This window comes from Oryzias latipes, chromosome 23, assembly GCF_053564925.1.
Source record: "Oryzias latipes strain Hd-rR chromosome 23, Olatipes_Hd-rR_3.1".
Taxonomy (NCBI): domain Eukaryota; kingdom Metazoa; phylum Chordata; class Actinopteri; order Beloniformes; family Adrianichthyidae; genus Oryzias; species Oryzias latipes.
The window spans coordinates 8,300,390-8,324,123 of NC_136259.1; the positions used below are offsets into that span (position 1 = coordinate 8,300,390).

A 23,734-nucleotide genomic window follows, 5' to 3' on the forward strand; every position below is an offset into this window, starting at 1 on the left:
ACAATCCAATCCAGACGGGAGCAGCATAAACAGAAAAAGGGAATGGAAAGACCCCGTTGTTTGCTTAATTGCTTCGTAGGGTTCTGACCAGCGTAATCTAGCTGTGGACCCCCAGGAGGGCAGCTTGAGCTGAGGCAGGAAAATGGGGCTTTTTAAGGGAGACAGGAGCCTTTATGTTGCAGAACCGAGGACGAGGATTTAGACTTAACTTCTCCATGTGATGCTTAGGGAATTGTAGATATCGAAATGTTTCAAAATGAGCACGTAAAGAACAGCAAATGGGACATTAGCTCGCCTAAATTCTCCCAAAATAAGCACCGGAGTCAAGAATTTTCCCTCCGTTTCTTAGCTCTTTCCTGTCGCTCAGTCTTTCTCTAATTAACTAACGAGAAGGGCCCTAATCCTGACCCAGAAGAACATATGCTGAGATGTGGGGGGCGGGGCAGGAGAAGCAAGACAGAGCAGGTGACGCAGCGATGACAAGCGATAAAAACAAACGAAAAAAGAAATGCAAGGAACATGAAATAAAAAAGTGTTGGAAGAAAAAGGAGGATTTCTGTAAGAAGTGAGGGTGGAGCCTGGTTTGAAATGAAAAGAGAGAAGGAGAGATGATGCAGTAAAGGGGGAAGGCAGTGAACTCATTAAAGGCTTATGCCGCGGGGATAAGACCGAGCGGTAACCTGGGTGAGGCAGGGTTAACTAATCCGAGCCATGGTTCCGCTAACCCCCCCCCCCGGAATCTGGAGTGTACACGGACACAAAACTGTTGAAGCTAACAAGATTCCAGGTGATTTCACCTCCTCCTCACTCTCGCTTCAAACAAGAAAAGACAGGATCAGGCCTGAAGCCGCCGTCTGGTGTCAGGACAAACTGTAAAACTGTAACAAAAAAGCAAAAAAAAAAGAAAAAGGGTTTTCTTCACCTATTGGTTTTGGTGTCAGGCTTGTATGGAGGCTCGTTTAGGGATGTTGTCCTGCAACAAAAAAAATTCAAGAAGTCCTTTTTTCCCCCACAACAATTAATTTAAACTTCCAGGTGGATTTAAATGGTGACCTATATCCAGACTTTTCTGTGAGTAAGCATGGATTTCAGGTTCATCTAGGTCTGCTTTGACCCACTGGACCAAAGGAGCTAATCCGGGAACACCTAAAAAAAAAAACGAAAGTCCTGGTTTGTTTGCACCTGACTCCTGGCTCAGGTCACTGTAGCAGTAAGAGAGCCGACAAGCAAAAGTGGAGCCAGACAGAGATCCTAAGCACGACAGCAGTGATGGTGGATATTTTTAGTTTGTTTGTATTTATATTGAACAGCAGAATTTTTCTGGATAAAAAAAACAACAACTTCAACTATGGTATTACTGTATCTTCCGCGTTCTAAGGAACACTTAAAGACCTTTATTTATTCTTCTTGTGTTAACTGATGTTGCAGCAGTTTTCACAGAAACACGACGCTCTGTAATTTTTTTTTTTTTTTTTTTAAAATCAAGTTCCAAAAAAGGTTTGGTGTTTTGGTGAATATGCTAACTTGGCTAACGTGTTGCGGTGATGGAGTTTGTTTTCTTTTACGTTACTAATCATGTTGAGAGTTAGCGTAGTCAGGGTAATGTTTGTTTTAGCGGTATCAGTATGGGATATTTGGGAGCTGCAAACAAGGTTAGGAGTTGTATTTTTTCAGTAAATACTCTAACGTGGCTAACGCTCCGAATGTAACTGAATGTGTCTTTTTGATGTGTTACTAACAAGGTTAGCATAGTCACAGTAACGTTTGTTTTAGCCGTATCAGCCTTACGATTTTTTTGCGCTACAAGGTTTTTGTTACGTGTGTTGTGAATACTTTAACTTCGCTAATGTGTAAAGTGGTACAGACGAGATCTAGGTTGTGTCCAAATTCTCACCCTAATCATTAACTACTAAAAATCTATATAGTGTGGCACTATGTAGTGCCCTGAATTTTAAAAGCATTTCTGACACAATGTTCAACTAGATTTTTTTTTTTTTTTAACGGGGGATATGACAATGATATGACATAGGACATCAATTTCACGAAGTTAAAATCTAAATAAAATGAGCGTTTTGCGACGATTATTTATGAGTCCACTGTCTTCTGGAGATAAAAACGTTGATGATTTGTTAGAAAAATATACTTAAATACATTTTTAGGCATAAATTGTTCCAACGCAATGCATTGCGGTCTATATTTGCTGATCTAATGAGCATCAATGCACACTGTTTTTTTGCAGAGAGTTCTGGGAAATTTGTAGGGCACTTGATTTTGGAATTGTAGATTTGGACAGTACTACAAAATGGCGAATGCACTATATAGTATACAGGGGTTAGGGTGGGAATTCGGACATAGCCTAGAGTAAACACAGTTCATAAAATCTGACTGACAGACTTATCTCAGACTTTTTTTCTCGCTCAATCTAGTGCGCCCTATAGTGCGGAAAATATGCAATTATTTATCCTTGTTTTCTGGTGCACTTTTCTATTTTTAGTGATGCACTTTTGATGTCATATTTATATGTAGTATTTATTATATTTTGTTGAGTAAAAATAAAAAAACTTGGGATTTAAACACAAAAAAAATGTTGGGACTTTTATTTATGGAGTTACGATTATTTTTCCCATTAAGATTAAGATCAAATGAATTCCATCCATCCAAGCTCAGAACCTGCTGAAAACGTTTCAGGATCACAAGGTTGCTGGAGCCTATCCCAGCTACTGTTGGGTGAAGGCGGGGTTTAACCCTGAACTGGTCTCCAGTCTGTTGCAGGACCACATAACCACACATTTACACCTGAGGGACAATTTAGAATCATCAGTTAACCTATGAAGCATGTTTTTGGAGTGTTGGAGAAAACCAGCGAAAACCTACTAACGCACCGTAAACAAGCTGAAACTGAGGGGAAAAGAGGAGAATTAAACCATTATCTCAGATCCACAGAAACTCTTCTCATCATCCTCATCACTGCACGTTCTTTTCCCCTGTTTTCGGGGTTGTGTACTTTATTATTTGGTGGAAAAAACAGATACTATTTTCTAAAAGTTAAGCCGCTTCGTGAACACCTTTCCTATTTTAAAGAGGCAGCTTTATAATAAAACTCCTTTGGTTAATCACAATCGCATTAGTGATGAGACATATTCTAAACTTATGCTTAGATTTACTGGTACAGATTCATTTCAAGCTTGATGAACCTTCCTTGTAAGCTTTCAGGTGGAGGAGAACATTCCCCTTCTTGTGTTCCCTCGTGTTTTTCTCTCCTTTTTAGTAAATCGTTCTCCTCTTTAGTCATCTGTGATTGTCTGTGTCTATTTTAAGTCCTTTGTTGTTATTGCTTTTCCACTTTGCCAATCTCCATTAGCCTTGTTTTTTTTTTTTATTCCAGACGGCGGGTGGTGTTGCCCCTCCTCCTCTGCTCCTCTTCCTCCCTTCTGCATGTAATTGGCCGCCTGATTTCCTCCTCGTGCACACACACACACACACACACACACACACACACACATATTAACACAAGGGATAGAACTGCTGACACACAAGTGGGCGGAGAATTGGAAAAACAAAAAACACACCAAAAAAACGGGGCAGAGCCTCTTCTGACACACGGCCTGTTCAATGTACAACTGTATAATTTGATTGCAGATATGTTTGGTGTAGATTACAAACATAGAGGAGTAGATGAAAATGTCAAGACCACCTTAAAAACCGTGCTCTGGACTGGCAGTCTAAGGCAGAAAGTTGAAGAAAGATTAAGTCAGATGCCGTAGGAAGCATTTAGTGCTGAGACTATATTCCACTATATCCCTTGTGCTATCTTGTGGGGTCATCTAGACCCACTAGACAGTGCTCTGAACCTATTTATTCAATGTTTGTGATCTTCACTGGTGTCCATGGATTACATGAAATTCTCTTCACCTTTATCCACCTTTGTCCTGGTAGGGATAACACGTCAATGTAAGGGTGGGGTCATCCGGGCCCCACAAGATAACACAAGGGTTAAAAAGACACAACTGAGCAAATACCATCTGACAGGCCTGGGACCGCAGAGGACACGCATGTCGACAGACCCTTTTTTTTTTAAGCTCCACGCTCATAAATTCAATTGCAACATCAATGTTTTTCTATTGGTACTGAAGAGTTTAATAAAGCCTGATGGCACACATTATTTCCAGCGAAATACACATACATCCGAAGCAAATTTGATGTAAAATGATCATTCTTGGTCCTAAAAAGGGAACCCATTAAAGGGAAAATCCTACAACTCCTCTATTTATTCAGTTGTGTTTTCCTCTTTTCCTGTGGACTTCCTCCTGTGCTCTGCAGGTTGCCTGGCCTAGATTTGTCTGCCCTGGATGCTACGGTGGCTTTTAATGGGAGTTATATAATTTACCTGGACGGAGTCCTGCTGATAATTGGGTCACAGGATTGATGGAACAATCACTTGAAGAATCTGAGCTCGATGGGTTTTTTGTTTGTTTGTTTTGTTTTTCCAACTTGCCCTGTCCAACAACTGAGCAGTTGAAAGCTGCTTGGAGCCAAGATTTCAGAGATTTGCACCACTTTGACATTTGGTAGCAGACATGCACTAGAAAAAACAGTTAAAAGAGAAAAAAAAAAGAAGAAGCCCCTCCGTGCTTGTCCAGTGTGAACACCATAGGCCAGTGGTCTCCAACCACCAGGCGGGCCGCAGATCAAATATAGTCATAAGTATTTATGACTACATTTGAACGATCTTTTCTTCTGAAAAAAGTTGGTTATGAAAATCGACAGGGATCTGTTGGTTACATTTCAGTCACTTGAGCGCTAAAAGTAGTTCGGCGGCGTGCTACACGAGAAAAGTTGTATGTGGAACGCTTCCTTGCAAATGGATAAGGAATTGGTGCAGGAACACAAGAACAGATGGAAGACCGGGCTACGAATTTAAGAAAAAAATATGGATACGGCTTAAATTATGGAATTATTGCAACAGGTGATTTCCCACACACAGAGCCTGTTTACATAGCCCTCACAACATCCATAGGCAGACTTTGTTACTAGAGATTGATGTTCCATTGGTGTCATCTGTTGTTATTTGTCATGACTGACAAGACAAAACAGACCCAGACGCTGGAACCTGGAAGAAGACACAGGTGAGTTCAGAGGTGAGTAAGAAATAGTTTTCATTTCTGTTCTTGCTGCTGTAGGCTGCAGGCGAAGCAGGAGAATCCGAGGAGGACCCACGACGAGGATAGATTGGTAATCTGTGGCTCGTGGCGTCACTGGTGGATACGACCGTGGCTCGTGGCGTGACTGGAGAATCGGCAGAGGCTCGTGGCGTGACAGGAGGAAATGCAGAGACTTGGATCCGGAAACATAGATGATTCAGGCGACCACTCGTGGTAATGGAATCCTGAGAACAAGGTAGAGAGCGAGACTTAGGCAAAGGCTTAGTAACGATAGCTATGAACGTGACGACCATACCATGCACCATCAGGGGCAATGAATTGCCGATGAATGTTGGAACTGGATCTCCTTTTGAAGGCAGGTAGGTGATGAGGTGAGTGGTCGCAGCTGTGTCGAATCAGGAGCCAAGTACAGAGGGGAGGGGGAGGAGAACTGACAGAGTCACCATCACATTTATTATTATTATTATTATTAAAAGATGTGTTTTTTGTGATGATCAGAGGTTTATTTTCTTTTTAAAATCAGACCAAAATTAAGTATCCACGGCAACCCCCACCCCTTTCCACCGGGCCACGATAAAATCCCCGGGGGTTGACCGGCCATATAAAGGTTGCGAAACACTGCTATGGGCAAAACACACGTTCCAGAATGCGTGTTTAGCCCATTCATGAACACGCGTAGCCTGCCCTTACAAGTTTTAAACTGAGAATATTGACCTTTTCAAAGAGTAGACACTAAGAAGACACTAAACCACATTCTGTGTGCATTTTAAAAGCACACCCAAGCAAAAGTAGGATTTTCTGATGGAAGAACTGCTAGACTCACCTCCAGTTCCAACCCTTTGTCCATTGAAAGGATTCCAACCTGAGGATGTGAAAATGATTACATTTTTTACCAAACTATCCTGTAGCAGAAGTCTCTGCCAATTGAAGCTGCTATCATTTTGGGTTTTCTTTAGTGATTTTGTTGTAAATATGATATTACACACACATTTCAGCTCTAAATGTTAAAATGTTCAAATAGTTCTGTTACTGTAGTTTTTTTTTGCTATATGCAGTCCTTTGTGCCAAGCCAGAAACTGACATTGCAGCACACGGAGCGAGGGGGGGGGGGGGGGGGGGGTGATTTATGCAACACAATGACAGCCTCGGACATGTCAGCACGTCTGTGAAGCAGTTGGTCCGTCTGCGCTCGGCCTAGTTTTTTTGGGGTTATGTGGTGGCATTCCAAACCTCATTGTCAAAAGCGGACAGACAGAAGCACAGAGTGTGTCTCTGTCTGTCAACGGATAAATATAGCTCTGACATTCAAACAGCCCACACTTTAGCTTTTCAATTCATTTTGGCAGAGGATGGATAATCTCGTGCCCCCACAAGCGAGTGAACTCCCAAAACCTTCCATAAATGCTGGGATTTTTACCCAAATAGAGACTTGTGTCAGAGTTTAGGACTTGGAGATGAGACTCTTACTTTTGTCACACTTAAGTATCACATGTAGAGACTCGAGACTTGATTTACACTATGATCTTAAAGACTTCAGGCTTAACTTGAAATTTGAGGTTTTGGACTTGAGCATTCTTAATTTTTTATTCTGATACTTTTGTTCCTTGACATCACTGTCATGTCTAAAGATAAAAGCTTTCTTCATTAAGCTTTCTCACTGAAATTGTAAGAACACCAACGTCCTCTTATTCTGCCAAAACAAGTTGGTTAAAAGTAGTTTATTGTCAGTTTGTAACAATAAACTTCTCCTTTTAGCTTCATGTTTTAAGACTTGGGACTTGGCTTGAAATTGAATGCAAAAACTTGAGACCACTTAAAATAGAATCCAAGGACTTGTGACTTCACTTGGAAAATAACAAAAAGACTTAGGACTTAAATTGAAATTGAAGGCAAAGACTTGGAATTTGACTTTAAATTGAATGCAGAGACTTGAGACGACTTAAAATCTAATGCAAAAACTTGGAATCAAACTTCAAATCTAAGACAAGAACTGGTGAAGGGACTTTAAATAAAATAAAAAGGCTTGAGACTGGACTTAAAAAGGTATACCATGAAAATTGGACTTGAGATGACTTGAAATTGAATGCAAGAAGTTGGGACTAGATTTGGAATAGAATGGGCTTAAATATGAATGCAAAGACTTGGGATTTGACCTAAAATAATTTCAAGGATCTAGGACTTGACTTAGAAATCAATGTACAGGTTTGGAGCTTGACTTTAAATGGAAGGACTTGTAGCGTGACTTGAAATTTAATTAAAAGACCCGAAATGAATTGCAAAAACTTGGAATTTGACTTAAAAGTCCAAGGACTTTGGAACTGACTAGGAACAAAATGCAAAGACTTGTGGCTTGGCTTAAAAATGAATGCAAAGGCGTAAGACAAGTTGAAAATTGCATGTAAGGACTAGTGACCTAACTAGCAAAAATGCAAAGCCTTAAGACTTGACCTGAAATTAAATCCAAAGACTTGGGATTTAACCTAAATTTAAATGCAAAAACTTGGGATTTGACTTGAAAATGGATGCAAACGCTTAAGACTACTTGAAATTGCATGTAAGGACTAGGGACCTTGCTAACCTAAAAAAAGCCTTAAGACTTGACATGGAAGTAAATGTACAGACTCTGAATTTGACTTAAAATTAAATGCAAGGACTTAAGACTTCATTTAGAAATCATTGTACAGATTTGGAGCTTGACTTTAAATGCAAGGGCTTTTGGCTTGACTTGAAATTAAATGCAAAGACTTGGAATTTGACTTGAAATTGAAGACAAGGACTTGGGAATTGACTTGAAAATGGATGCAAACGCTTAAGACTACTTGAAATTGCATGTAAGGACTAGGGACCTAGCTAACCTAAAAAAAGCCTTGAGACTTGACCTGAAATTAAATGTACAGATTTGGAACTTGACTTTAAATGCAAGGACTTGTGGCTTGACTTTAAATGAAATGCAAAGACTTGGAATTTGACTTGAAATTAAAGACAAGGACTTGGGAATTGACTTGGAATAAAATTCAAAGACTTGTGGCTTGGCCTAAAAATAAATGCAAAGACTTAAGACAAGTTGAAATTGCAATTAAGGACTAGGGACCTTGCTAACCTAAAAAAGCCTTAAGACTTGACATGGAAGTAAATGTACAGACTCTGAATTTGACTTAAAAATAAATGCAAAGACTTAAGACAAGTTGAAATTGCAATTAAGGACTAGGGCCTGGCCTAAAAAATGCAAAGCCTTAAGACTTGACCTGAAATTAAATCCAAAGACTTGGGATTTGACTTAAATTTAAATGCAAAGACTTGGGATTTGGCTTAAAAATGAATGCAAAAACTTGGGATTTGACTTGAAAATCTAAGCAAACGCTTAAGACTACTTGAAATTGCATGTAAGGACTAGGGACCTTGCTAACCTAAAAAAAGCCTTAAGACTTGACATGGAAGTAAATGTACAGACTCTGAATTTGACTTAAAATTAAATGCAAGGACTTAAGACTTCATTTAGAAATCATTGTACAGATTTGGAGCTTGACTTTAAATGCAAGGGCTTTTGGCTTGACTTGAAATTAAATGCAAAGACTTGGAATTTGACTTGAAATTGAAGACAAGGACTTGGGAATTGACTTGGAATAAAATGCAAAGAGTTGTGGCTCGGCTCAAAAACGAATGCAAAGACTTGAGAGAACTTGAACTTGGATACAAGGATTTTGGACTTGACTTGGACTTGCAAAAAAGGGACTTGTGTTCATCTCTGGGTTGTATAGTTTTAACAATCGCATTGTTTGGATCCACGTTGTGCGCTGACACAGGAATGGGCCTGCTTGAGTCAAATGAAAACAGACTAATTGTTGTTCTCGCTGTACAAAAGGAGCAGAAAAGAAGAGAATGCAGTGTCCCTTCACTGCAGAACAGGTCTCACCCGCAGCTCAGAGCTGTCAGCACTAAAGGGAGATTTGTTCTGTTTTTATTATTTTTTTCTTTGGCACAGATAAAGAGAAAAAATTCTGGCAACTGCACATCTTTCCTGATTAATGCTGCAGGAACTTTAACAAAGAGTGTGATAAAAGACACCTGATACGAAAACGTATGTTAGTGGGGAAGAGGAGGGAGTGTGGTTTCAATAGCCGGGGTATCCTTTAACACACATTAATGAGGGAATGTGAGGAGTACACACTGAACCTGGACAAAATGTTTGTGTAAAGAAAAAAAACTGCAGTCTTCTCAATAGCCGCAGTCTTGCTGACTCATATTTTTTTCCCCAAAAGTGTGGAAATCAGGTAGCGGAATTTCCTCACCCTGGATGAGTATCTGAAATGCTCGGATTATTAATTTTAACTGTTTGTTTTAGATAAATCGTTGCTTCCTCTAATTTGCTGTAAGTGATCGGGGGAAAATGCGGCCCAGAGGAAATTTAAAGGGTTGAGAAGCAGGTTTTGAGTCATGCATTTTTTTTTTTTTTCCCCCACTGTAAGCAATCCAGATCCTTTTGATTCACTCAGAGACGGCATTACACCGTGGGCGTTCATAAAACAGCATATAAATCTACTCTAAATCCCTCTTGTCGGCTTCCTCGTAAATCGTTGTAAAACGTCTCGTCACTCTCACTGCGTTAGAAAAAATAAATAAAAAGAGTCTCGTAAAGTGGTGAAAAATGCTTTGGGGTAGGTTGCGGTGTTTCCCCCTGGGGGCAGGACACCCTGCTGATGTTTGATCCGCTGCTTGTGAATGAATGCGCAACAAGGTGAACGGTCTGGGTTGGATACGAGCGGCTGCATTAATAATAGAAGCCGGAGCGGTAGCAGTCAGAGTTACCGCCTGCCGAGCGCACCCGGGCATTTGTGGTTTCAAACATGAGCCGCTCGGAGGAGAGTCTCCCTGTCCGGGTGCCAATTTTGAATCCAATAGTTCCAAAGGAGACGGGATTAAAGCCCCTTACTGACAAACAAATCTCTCAATGGTGTTTGGACAGAACTACGATCTGATGTTTGGTTTGTGAGTCAATCCTCAATTTATGAGTCATTGGCGATTTGCACTGGCTGTGTAAAATGTACACTGGTGTGTCACTGATGGTAAAGAAACTGTGGTTGTGGTGTGTGCGGTGAGTCACGGCCAGGCTGCTCTGTGTTTAGCTAGCTTAGAAGATGAATGTCAGACAGGAGTATCCCTGGGAATCGGGACACTCCTTGGACCAACCTCTGCGATCGCCTAAGAATCCTAACTTCATCTGTGTGCATACACGCGGGATTGACCGAGCACGCCCCTGCACGCTAACGCTTGGGAACAACTGCTGTCCGCCTGTGACCGCCGGTTGCACGACATCTGCAGTTATGGTTTCGGGATGCCACAAAAGACATGATTCCATCGTAAAAATGTGCATGGGTGGGGTAAATAAAACAGCCCTTTCTATCAAACGGCTTTATCTATGAAAATTCCGGTGGACTAATATCACCTTAGGAAGCATCTGAAGGATAAATTGACCACTTTTATATGTGTCTATGAAGTTCAGTCATACATGTTTTCAAAAAAGTGATGTTTTTATTTTTTAGATAATTTATAGAAGGTAAACTGGTCTTGGAATCCGTTAACATGGAGCGTCTGACAGTCCATGTGTCAATGTTCGCAAATGTTTTTAGGCCTTTGATGTGGTTTCAGTGTCATATTTTTTTATGGGAAAAGTAGTTCAACTGTCCCAGAATTACAGTTTTATAATCAGGGGCAGGTTTTAGACAAAGTATCATAGATAAACAAGAAACTTGAGGTAAAATGTGTTTGTGACTTCCAGGTTGAAGCTCAAACCAATACTAGCTGGAGTAAAATGCAGTTTGCATATTAACCACTAGGGGCTAAATGGAATCATGGTATCTGGACATAAAGGGTTGTTCCTTTGAAATTTTTTTACAACACGTCAAACGTCACCTGGATGAATGAGAAAGTCATCAACTATAAGGCGCAATAAGCGTGAAAAAAAGAGTCTGAGATCAGTCAGTCAGTCAGACTTTATAAACTGTATTCACGCCGGAGTCTGCAACGTACGTTGTAACGGACACTTCCAATAAAAGGTCTGTGAAAACACTTATTTCTGCTTTCTGCATTCTAAACTTTTACGTTCAGGAATCGTTACTCCACGCATAAAACCGGCAACCATTAAAAGCGCCTTGAATGTTAAGTAAGGGATAATGGCCGACCAAGTATGCATTATCAGAAATCAATGCATGCCTGAACCATCCGACCCAAAGTAGAGGATAGTTGCTTTGGCGAGGTGCGTTTATGCTGATAATGCACACTTCAAAGACCATTAACCCGCTTATATGGTCACTTACAAAATAAATTAATATTCAACAAGTTTTTAGTACTTTATTCTTTTTTTTTCAGTTTGGATCACTTTTTTCACAAAAAGCGGACTATTTGTTGCATGGTGCGGCGGTGCGCATTGTCACAGTAACGCTCCGACCTCTGATCTGGACTGCAGCGGTAAAGAAAAGCAATATCTATGCTGATCGTCATAATGTGTTAAATAAAGCATCAGTTCAGAGAGAAAGTTCTTCTCTTACCGCTTCTTTTTGTCCAAATGATGAAGCAAAAGTTTTTTAAAGAAGCCAGTGCAGTGATACAAAACATTTGAGCTATGTGACCGGAACTTCTTTTTTAAGCATGTGGTCATCACGCCATTAACCCGCTTATACCATTGTCACTTACAAAACAAATAATTATTTAATCAGTTTTTAGTACTATACTCTTGTTATTTTTTCAGTTTTGATCACTTTTTTCACAAAAAGCGAACTATTTGTGAGGTGGTGCGGCACGTTGTCACAGTAAGCTGGCCGAGCCGGCTCAGACCTCGACTGCAGCGGTAAAAGAAAGCGAAATAAATGCTTAACGTCACGATGGGTTGAATAAAACGTCAGATCACAGAGAAAGTTCACCTCTAACCGCCTGTATTCGTCCAGATGATGAAGCAAAAGTTTGTTTTAAAGAAACCAGAGCAGTGACACAGAACATTTAAGGTATGTGACCAGAACTTCTTTTTTAGGCGTGCATTATCACTGTGGATTATCACCTTTTAATGCACACCCAGCAGCCAATCAGAATCGACTATTCACCCGGAGCATGGTATAATACAAACGTTTCTGAATATGCTAACTCCCAAACACAGTGCGACACCGCTACACGTTAGAAACGTTACCATGTGTAGAATAACACCGAACCAAGCATTTTACGGAGCATTGGTTCTCTCGATATCGCTTTAACATCAGTAAACAAAACCAGAATTAATCAAAATATAAGATTGTAAGACACACTGTTGTTGTTTTTTTAAATTAAGGCTTTTGAGTGCGGAAAATACAGTAAAATCCGTAACTTCTCTTATCTGACATGACTGTGCTGATTCTCAGTCATCCAGGTTGAGTCCATCGAGTAAGTAAATGAATACAGGGTACCGGATTGGTTTGTCTTTTCTTACTTAAGACGTTTCACCCTCTGAGGCGAGTTCTCTTATCTAAATATTTATATTTTTAGAGGTCCATTGCACGTCTTCACAAAGAAAGAAAACAGACTCCAACAAAATAACTTTGACCTTCCGTGTGACCGTGAACAAGACAAAAACAGTACGAAAAACTGATGCATACAGATAATGTAAATATTAATGAAAAAAACAAAACAAAACAAAAAATGGACAGGAATACTTCTTTGGTCCAGCTTGACTTTTTACCTACATAATTGGAAAAAATGCTAATGAAGCTTTAATGATGAACGACTGATTTTACGGTTGATCTGTGATATCTACTGCAGTATTTAGCAAAACCACACTTTTTATTTATCAGAGAATTAAGTAAAGCTCTGTTTTTTTTGCAGAGCGTTATCATCTGACGCTGAAAAACCACTTTGTGAGGAACACGTGAACCTTGTGACTGTCAGTTATCATAACTTACGCGTACTGTATGCCATGTTTGTTGCCATATCAAAGTGTGGACTGTGTCATATTGACATTCAACAGAAGATGCTGTGGACATTTGGAAGTGGAAGATTCCTGGGAGGGCAAAGAGAAGAAGGGATGCACAAATGAATCAGGAATTGATCATTGTTGGGATTCTCCGCCTTTTTCTTGTCCATCAAAAGAAACGTAACCTTTTAGTACAATTAAAGAAAGTTCTAAAAGAAAAATAGATCAAATCCAGATTTCATTGCTTATTAAATCTTGATTTTTTTTTTTTTTTTTTGCTTCATCCCGCCTCTTCTTCTTTCACTAGTACACTTTGTACTTTCGCAAATGAGCACCATTCCCTTGAGGTCAACGGAGATAACACAGACATACCACAGCGGTACACACTCTTCCCAGTAACACCCTGTTAGATGGTGGCTATTGTTGTTTGGCTGTTTCAGACTGAGCGGAGAGATTCCTGTTAGTATTCATGGCTTTTCTAAGAGCCTCAATTATTGCAACGTGTGGGTTTTGGCAGATCGGTCTTAGTTAATCGGCATAAACAACTTGATAAGTGGTGTTAAAGAACCGTGAAGTGATTCCATTTTGAGTTTAATTAATGCCTGACAGGTTTACCTAGGTTAATATGAATTTTGCTTAAGATAAAAGTAGATCAGATTTTGTTCATTTTGTAACAATGTTGCTGCCCGGCACAAACTTGCAAACAACTATCTCTTGTATGTATATTGTATATTAAAGTCTTTAAATGTTACCAGAATAATTGTCTGTATTGTACCATTCATGTTCAAGAGGGCCTGGCTGCAGGCGCCAAGGTCCGAAGTCTTCGGGCGGAACCAGAAATTTCCCATATCACTCAAAAACCCTTTTCAAAACTTCCAACCCTAACAGTTATAGTTTTTCCCGTTTAAGCTTTGTTAAAGTTTTTCTACAATTCTGAACACTTTTGGGTTAGATTTAGGATTAGGGTCAGGGTCAGAGCATAGTTGTCATAATCCAGGCCTCGAGGGTTGGTGTCCAACGTGTTTTCCAACCAACCTGCAATTGAAGCTCCCTATTGGCTAAACACACCTGATCCAGGTAATCGGCAGCAGATGAGGTAGGATTTGTGGAAAACCAGCAGAAGGCCGGCTCTCGAGGCCTAGAGTTAGCCCCCCTGTGGGTTAGTGTAAGTTCTGTAATTAACGCCTCCAGACGATGACGTCAGGCGCCATCTTGTCTGCAGTCGGGTCCCTCTCTTTAAATTCCTTTACAAAAATAACATCTCTAAATCAAAAACAAATTTTGATTTGCTTTTAGCTTTATTATTTGTTCTTGACTTGACATTAGTATTTAATATTAACAACATTTTTATTGTTTGGGTCTAACAGGTTACTTTGTAGGAAAGCTAACTCCAAGCATAAACAGTTGCATTTAGAGTTGGCATTAGCTAGCTATTAGCATTGCAGTTACTTGATGGTAATTAGCTGGTGGTTGTAATTTTAGGGGAATTACAGAGAATTATTTTTCATTAATAGGCCTTTCTTGGACTGCACGACAAATGTTTGCCCTTAGTTTTCAACTTTATTTCCAGTGGACCAAAGAGCAAAAATGAACCAAAATCAACGTACATGTTAAAATTGCAGAATTTATTGAAACTGGTCACAGCATTTGAGCTCTTTTTTCTTCTGGTTAGTCCTGTATTTGGGACCTACTGCCTTAAACTGTTGTAGCTACACGCGGTTTCCAAGCAGTTTTGGTCCACTTAAGTTTAAAACCAAACAGGATTTTGTAATGAACATCATGACAGTTCTCTCGCGTTGACGGATGGTGTAATTAGCTCTATAGCTGTTTCAGACCACTAGTGTGTTTGAAATACAGACAGAAGGCAGCAAAGTGGAACGCTTAAGATTAGCTCTTTTGGACCAATTTTGGTTTTATGCAGATGATGTGGTCTTTCTGGCTTCAACATATTAGATTCACTTTCCAACTCTCACATGCCATCATAGTTTTTTTCTGCAATACTTAAAGAATCAAATAAAACTCTGAAAGGACTAAAAGCAACCAAAGCCCCACACAAATTTGGTCAAATAAAAAAAAGTGTTTAAAAATTAAAGATTTAGCTTCAGTAACTTGACACATTAAAAAAGGAAAACCACCCTTTTTTTTAACCAATATTTCCCCTTAAGACAGAATCCTGATTTAACCCCTTTCCTTTCCTGCATTTGGGAAAGGAAATGAAGTGTAACGGCTGCATAACAGTCATGAGGATTAACAGCTTTGCCACAGATACCTGTAGAATCCTGACATACTATACATAGTAAAGCATTGCTTGCAAGTTTTAAGAGGTTTGAGCACTTTGAACTTAGGAATGTGTTGTTCATTTTGCTGGGGGCCATGTTTGAAAGAGCTACTTGATGAGACCAAGTTCAAAATGCAGAACTCCACCCTTAAAATGGGAACATTCTTCAAATTACTGTTTTATGTTATTTCTTTTGACACCTTTTTTTCTTTTTATGACATCCTATTCAATTATCTTTGTACCTTTTCTGTGTTTTAAGAAGAAAAAAGTTTGTGTTCGAAGGTTGGATAGCCTGACATTGGGCTTCTGCTGACTAATTTTTATGCTTTTTTTGCCAAGTTTGAACTTTAGTTGTGATTCACTTCATTAACCGGTGCCATGCCAAGTTCCCAAGTTAGTTCACCTTTACATGTCCTTTACACCTTTTACAGAGTGCTTGAGGGTTTTGGGGAGTTTGCCCATCGAACCCGTATGTGCTTTGTGGACTTGTGGAAAGCGTTTGATTTTGTCCCCCAGAAAGTTCTGTGAGAGGTTCTCTGGGAAGATGAGATTGGGATCCCCACATCAAGAACTGTCCATTCTCCTTATAACAAGAACAAAAAAAAGTTTTTGTTTCCACATCAATTAGAACTGGTTCCTGGTGCACGATTGACTCTGGCAGGAACGTCTGTTGTCACCAGTTCCATCCACAATTTCAATGGACAGAACTTCAAGGTGCAGGATTTCATCTTTGCCATTTGCGAATGATGTTCTGCTGGAATCATTGCACCAGGACCTTTATTGTGCACTGAGGTAGTTTAGCATTGTGTGTAATTAAAATTAACAACACTAAGTCAAAGGGATCTTAACCAAAAAAGGTGGTTTGCCTTCTATGGGTTGTTGGAGAAGTTTAGGTATCTTGGTGTCTTGTTCACCAGCGAGGAAAGGGTGGATCATGAGATTGACAAACAGATAGAGGTGCAGGAGTACAGTGATGTGATCGCTGTATTAATCTGTTGTGTCAAACAAGCAATTGAGGCAATAGCCAAAGCTCCAAATCAGTCAATCTTTGTTACTACCTTCACCTATGGTCATGAACTTTGGGTCATAAGCAAAAAGTAAAGATGCTGTTTTCAACCGGCTGAAATGAGTTTCTTCTGAAGAGTAGCTGGGTGTTCCCTTAGGAGAAGATGAGGAGCTCTGTCACTTCCGAGGAGCTTGTTGTAGATCCCCTGCTCCTCTGTAGTGAAAGAACCCAACTAAGGGGGCTTAGGCACATCTTTTGGGTACCTCCTGGCCGCCTCCTTGAGGAGATATTCTGGGTGTGTCCCACTGGAAAGAGGCCTCAATAAAGATCCAGGATGTGGTTAAGGGAGAGTGTCTCTCAGCTGGCCTAAAAGCGCCTTGGGGCAAAACTGTTGGAAGTTTCTATGGTGAGAGAGGTTGCCCCCCACAACCCATCTCTGGAAAGGTGGGAGAAGATGGATGGATGAAAAACAAATTGACTTTCAAAAACCGGAGACACAGCTGAAGTCAGGATGCACGGATGAAAATCTGATAATAAGGCTGTCAAATGTTTTGGTTATATCGTACTTCTAACCATCAATCAATATCTTAAACTAGGTCACAGGGGCATCAGTCTAAGCCAAGGGAGGGCATTGAAGGTAGCATTCCTTCTTGTTTTCCAACATTCCCTGCTCTGGCATGTTCTAGTTTGCTTGACACACCTGATCCAGGTAATCAGCCGTGAGCAGGGCAAGGTAATCTGAAAAAGCATGCAGTCACACTGGCCCTGGAGGCCTTGCCGTTGCCCAACCTCTGGCCTATGCAGATATGCCCAACCTACTTTTTGGGGACTAAGAGGCATTTTCATTATTATAAGGCCAGCTTACCGACATGGGCCCTCCCAAGTATGCCCTGGGGTCTTGCCTGGTAGGACATGACTGGAATACCTTTCTAGGGAGGGGCTTCTTGGGCATCTGAAAGAGGTACTCATACCACCTTGGATGGTTCCTCTCGATACATAGCACCTAGCAGCTATTCTGTAGGGACCAGACCCCTTGCTCAATCTCTAAGGTAACCCCTACATAAAATATACATTTTTGCCATTGGTATTCGGGATCTTGTACTTCCAAGCACAACCTCAAGCTTAATACCATAGGTAAGAGCAGGAATGTAGACCAACATGTAGAACAAGGCATTTACCAGTAAAAAAAAAAAAACTTACTATAATAGCTGATATTGTCTTTTTTCATTGCATATTTTGAATATGCATGCTCTTCTCATAAGCTCTTCCATCCTAATACATGTAGTTTGATCAACATCTTTGGGATATCATATCAGGAAGCTTTCTGAAGAACTGAATATAACTGGGAGAACCTCATGACAATGATACTTGTTGATTGGCTCCAATTGTGATAGCCACTCATGCTGTATCACATGCAGATGAGGAGTTTAGGTGGATAAAGCCCATCTGCTAGTTGCAGGGTTGCTTGTACACATGTTTATAATGCACATGTATGCCAGAGGCTGTGCACACACACACACACACACACACACTCAAAGACACATTGATGAATAAAGTATTAACCCAGGCTTAAGCACACTGTAGAGCTGCACCCAGCTGCACTGAAGATTTTCACACCTCCCATTTTGAACTCCCTGTCAACCCAGTCATGTCACCACCAGAGGGACATACACACAGGGATGGGGTGTACAAATCCACAAGGGGAGCACAAGGTTGGAAAGGATCAGGCTTCCTTGGTTGGTAACACACTGGATGCTCACATCAATGAGTGCTGGGATTCGTGGGAGTCTGGTGGACCAAGAGTCATGCTTCAGTCAAGCCTGACATGGCTCAGAATACAGGAGGTGATTCATTGTGGACTGGGGTCCAATGACTAAACAAAATTAATGATCATTCCTGCAATGACCATTTTGTCAGCTCTCACTTTCAACATTTTTACCGTTCAAATATAAACAGACTACATTGTTTCAGTCTTTGGTTTTGAAACCTTTTTGCCTGGTTGACCGTTGCTTTTAGGCTAAGCTAAACTGCTGATATAGCAAAACAGAAACCACTGTCCGAATCTACAATTCCAAAATTGAGTGCTCTAGAAATTTCCCAGAAGTCTCTGCAAAAACCAGTATGCATCAATGCTCACTAGATCGGCAAATATAGACCACAATGCGTCTGAACAATTTTTGCCCAAAAAATGTATTTAAATGTATTTTTTTAATAAATCATAAATCTTTTTATCTTCAGAAGACAGTTAACTCATAAATAATCGTCGTAAAACGCTCATATTAATTAGATTTAACTTTGTTAAATCGAGGACGTCATATCCACCGTTTAATAACCCTTGTGCTATCTTAGATGACCTCACCCTTACTTTGACGTATTATTCCTACCATGACAAAGGTGGATAAAGGTGGAAAGATTTCATGTAATCCATGGACACCAGTGAAGATCACAAATCATTGAAGAAAAAAAGTTCAGAGCACTGTCTAGTGGGTCTAGATGACCCAACTCCAATTTTAAAGTGCCTAGGATAGCACAAGGGTTAAAACAGCTTCTTCTTCCAGCATTAAGGCCTGGAGGCTGGAGGAGACCTTGTCAGGGTCTCTCCTTTGGCTTTCCCACTAATACAGGGAGCGGCGCCTTGGTCTTTATGGACTAGAATGAATGAAGAAATTCAAACCTGGACAGACCCTATTGTGCCAGAGAATCAAAAGGAGCAGAGTCTTTGATCATCAGGCAAACAGAGGATGGGGGAGGAGAGGGGCTGGATTAGGGTGTTGGTTGTAGTGGACACCCCACCTGATGAGCTCATAAAAGGGCTGAGCGACGCTGCGCAGGTGCAGATCGTGTAAACACAAACCAAAAAAGTTTGGGTGTTTTTTTTTGTCCCGTGAAGAATGCTGACTCTTTGATGTCTGAAGTCTCACACCTCAGGCAAAGAAACTGAATTCTCCTGTAACTTTGAGCTGATTTTTGGCGCCTTGATTCAGAACACCACATTTTCTTTTGGAACCTTTGGTCTGATATCAAAGCTGTTTGTTCTTCTTTTGATTGAAAATTCATTAATGGCTAAAACTGAAGCAGAAATCGTGATTATTGGCATCTGTTACAGGTTTATACCAATTTTTTGTGTAGATCTTCTGGCACTGTTAGCACATTTGATACTTGACTCTGAAAGGTTTCACACATGTGACCCCAGAGGGTTTTCCCATGCCCTTCTGATTACTCCAACCCAAATATCAACAAAAGCCTGTGGCTCTGTGTTGTAACAGCATTTCATCTAAAGAATCCCAGCTTGCTGGGGGAGAACAACTCAAAAAAAGATTGTTGGGATGTTATTTTGTAAAATGTTTCAAATATGTACTTTAAAAAAAAACACTTTTACAACAGCTAATGTAAGTCTTTATCTGTTTCTGCAATTAATGTAGTTCCAGTGGATTCTGAAGTGGAGAAAAGCAGCCTTGAGCTAATAACATTTTTGATCATAAATCAGGCCGAAGGTCCAGACTGGATCGGAATCAGATGTTGCATCCCGATTATGGATCGGATATTTATCTTTTTTATTCTAATCAGTGCTATATATTTCATGCTTATTATTACAAATAAATATTTTTGTCAAGGCGTGGGGGTGGCTCGAGAGCCGGTAGGACCCAGAAGCAGAGGCGGAGGCACGAGGATCAGGGACTAGTGGTTTTAATACGCAAAAACAAACAAAAAGCGCTGCAGAGCAGGTTCACAGAACAAAAACAAAAACTTACTTGGCGTGGCATGAAACATGGACGAGGCAAGAAACAGGAACATGGACTAGACCGGCCAGGATGACATGAACACCATAACAGAGCTAATGGACCAGCACAGGAGGAAGGCAGAGACAAGACTTAAATACAGACAGGGCAGACAAGACACAGGTGAAAACGATCAGGGCAGATGGGGACCAAAGGAAGTAAAACTCAAGAAACATGACAAGACAGGAAACCTTTCAAAATAAAACAGGAAACAGAACCAAACAAGACAAAACAATAACTAAAACGAAAAACAAGACACAACAAACTCAAACCATGACAATTTTACTAGACGATCTGCATATCATGAACGGATCACCACAATTTACTGGTCAGCAGAATGTGGCGCCAGTTTGAACAGGAAGGGCACAAAAACCGTTCGGTAAAGTTAGCAACTTGTTCACAGATTCAGATTTTCTGGCTCCATAACTCTTTTTATAAACATGTTAAACTGACAGCAAGTGTCTCTTGCTTTTTGCCTTAACTCAAACAATGACCTACAAAGGCATTTCAACAGAAAAAAGACCAGGTTTTTGTTTCTTTGTAATGAGGACGGCTCTTCCTGTTCTGCCCACATAGAGACCGCAGTGAGACAGCTTCCAAGGGACCGTCTACAAAGTGTAAGCTTCTGGAAAAAGTGAAAAAAAAAGGAAATTTATAATCTCTCAAAAACAACCAAAGCGAATAAATGGTTAGATTGAGCTAGTCGTGAATACTCATCGTCATATTCCTGCAACAACATAAATTTGAAGAGAATAAAATAAAAATCAGAGACAACCTGGATCAAGACTTGGTCAGCAGATTTACAAAAAAACCTGATCAGAACATCCTTACTTTTTAGTAGAAATCCAACGGGGAGAAAAGTGGCTTTACGCTGTACTACAACATTTTATGAATGTAAAGTTAGGAAAACGTAAACTTGCACATAAAGGCAGTGTCCAAATTTGAGAGTGGCGTTCTTCCTGGGCTGCATTTGTAGGCTGCTTTTGTCCCAGCGTTGTAACAAGTGCTGTCCAAATTCAACGACTCCTTCCAACGAATCCGGCCTCCTTTTCCCCGATTTCAAGTCTGGTCTGGTGTATCCTTCTATGCTGCCCATATCCCAAGATGCATTGCAGCTGAATCTGGAGATTTTCTGACAACAATGGCGGACTGTGAAGCTGGACCCGGAGTTGGAAATAATTACACCTTTTTATATTTACACCTCCAAGATTAAAAGTTGGATCAAATAAGCCAAGAATATTTGGGGCTCCATACCTGGTTCACTAGTCCTCTCTGTTTGGGACTCACGGTTGCTAGGCAACAGGACATTCGCCGATGTAATGGCGGGAATTATCTAAAGGCTAGACTTGAATTTGGACACACCCAAAGTGTTTCATGACGGTGAAAGACAGAAATGTTCAGCTCACTGGCCTTGTGGTTAGAGTGTCCGCCCTGTAACTGGAAGGTTGTGGGTTCAAACCCAGGCCGAGTCATACCAAAGACTTTGAAATATGGGACCCAATGCCTCCCTGCTTGACACTCAGCATTAAGGGGTTGGCTTGGGGGGTTGACCCACCAAACGGTACAAACAGACAAACTGTAGTGCTGCTCACTGCTTCCCCAGGGGATGGGTCAAAGGCGGAGTACAAATTTTGCACACCTAGGTGTGTGACAGATAGTGGGACTTTATCTTTTTAAAAGAAAAGCAACTTTTCTCCTAGTCAGACTCAGCTGATTCCCATTGATCGCGTAAATGATTGTCAAAGCGTGTGTGTGGTTTTTTTAGGTGTTGCGGGCGACATCTCTAGTATCAAAGGGTCAAATCAGCAAATATGTTTAAAAAATGTTTCTCCATAAAAGATTTGCACAAGTTTGACCTCATGTCCTTAACTGTTGTGCCATGTTAATCCATGTGCGTTTGTGTTACTGTTTGCCAAAGCACTTTTTATGAGGCACACATCAAAGCACACTTGCGACTGGTTTCATTCCATTGTGCGTGCTAATACTCGGAACGTATTAGGACAGAAGAATGCTAAAATGGCCAAATGACTTCCTCCCCCCCCTTGTAATTTTCCACACAGCAGATCGGCTCCTTGGACGATTAAAAAGAAGCAGGCGGTCTGATGGCTTCCTGAAAGTGACCAGGTGACAGGATCAAAAGAATGTGTCGGTTAATGATTTGACAGCCGAAACAAAGGGCGAGAGACCTCCAGACAAACACGGCATTCCTCACGCTGACACCAGACTGTGACCTCCTTCGTGTTTTTCCGTAAACGTCCTCTGTTTTTGTTTTTGTTGTTTTTCTTCTTACCTGCTGGGTCACATGTGGCATGGTTCCCAGTGGAAAGAGAAAAGATCAAACAGCCGCGGTCGCCTTGCAACAGAGTGGTCAAACAGCGGAAAGTCACAGCTTATCTTAATCTGGGGTTAATTCCGCACTCCGATAAGAAGTTAAAGAGAAGGGGGGACCTGCAGCGCAAATAATTCATTTGTCAAAACACAGCACGCCGTCTATTAGGGCTTCGTTTAATCAAATCAACTGTAGGGTCTCCAACAAATCCACAGCTCCTACTGCAGCAGCTCCCCGATGAAGACACAACCGGGGCAGGTTGGCAGGTGGAAAAACAAGTAAATAAAAGGGCAGAAAAATCTGAGGCGGACTGTTTGCACTGCAGCACGGTGGTGGGGCGAGGACAAACACGGCCTGTGAAAGTCAAGGTATTCTCCGTGTTGTGGAAAGTTCACGATAACCGCAATCAAAGTTTCCTAATCGCCTGAGAGACTCTGGAAATAGTTGGCACCAGTCGGCACAGAAACACCCTTCTATCTGATGGCGGGCATATTTGTATATTAGTGTACCTATTCACAACCAGACCGGGTTAAACCCCAGAGAATCTACAAGGTCAAATTTGGGCGCTTTTATTTGCTTGGTTTTCTAAGTTAAAAAAAAAAGAATTTATTTACTTCATATGTATTAGGGCCACCAAAAAAAACAAAAAAGTGTGATTTGAAGTCATAAATTTAGGCAAGGCAAGTTTATTTGTATAGCACAATTCGTACACAAAGTAATTCAAGGTGCTTCACAAAACAGAAAAATGCATTAAAATCACAATACATCATAGAAATAATCAACGTAAAATTTACTTTAAAAGAAGCGAAAAAATTTGAAAATTGATTTAAAAATAAAGGAAGGAAAGGAAAGAAAAGTGCAGATAGGACCTTTCAGTCATATACACGGCTAAACAGAAATGTTTTAAGTCTAGATTTGAACATGAACACAGAAGAGGCCTGTCTTACGACTTCAGGGAGGCTGTTCCAGATTTTAGCTGCAGAATATTGAAACGCTGATTCCCCTTGTTTAGTTCTGACTCTGGGAATCAACAGGAGGCCGGCCCCTGAGGTCCTCAGAGTACGAGATGGTTCATATGGGACTAACATGTCAGAGATGTACTTTGGTGCGCGGCCATGGAGAGACTTGTACACAAGCAGAGCTACTTTGAAATTTAGTATCTTAAAGTCAAAGTGAGCATATGGTCCAGCAGGTGAACAGACTAAACTCAATTTGGTCAAACTGTCTTGGATTTGAACAGGTAAGCA

General features: G+C 40.6%; 1 long non-coding RNA gene across 1 annotated transcript; it reads right to left on the reverse strand.

Annotated features, from left to right (window-relative positions):
- Positions 1–5,260: 5,260 nt before the first annotated feature.
- Positions 5,261–6,027, reverse strand: LOC144989321 (uncharacterized). The gene is made up of 3 exons (XR_013653463.1): positions 5,986–6,027; positions 5,458–5,547; positions 5,261–5,386 (listed from the first exon to the last, which is right to left on the reverse strand). It is a non-coding gene; the product is annotated as an uncharacterized LOC144989321 (long non-coding RNA).
- Positions 6,028–23,734: the final 17,707 nt, after the last annotated feature.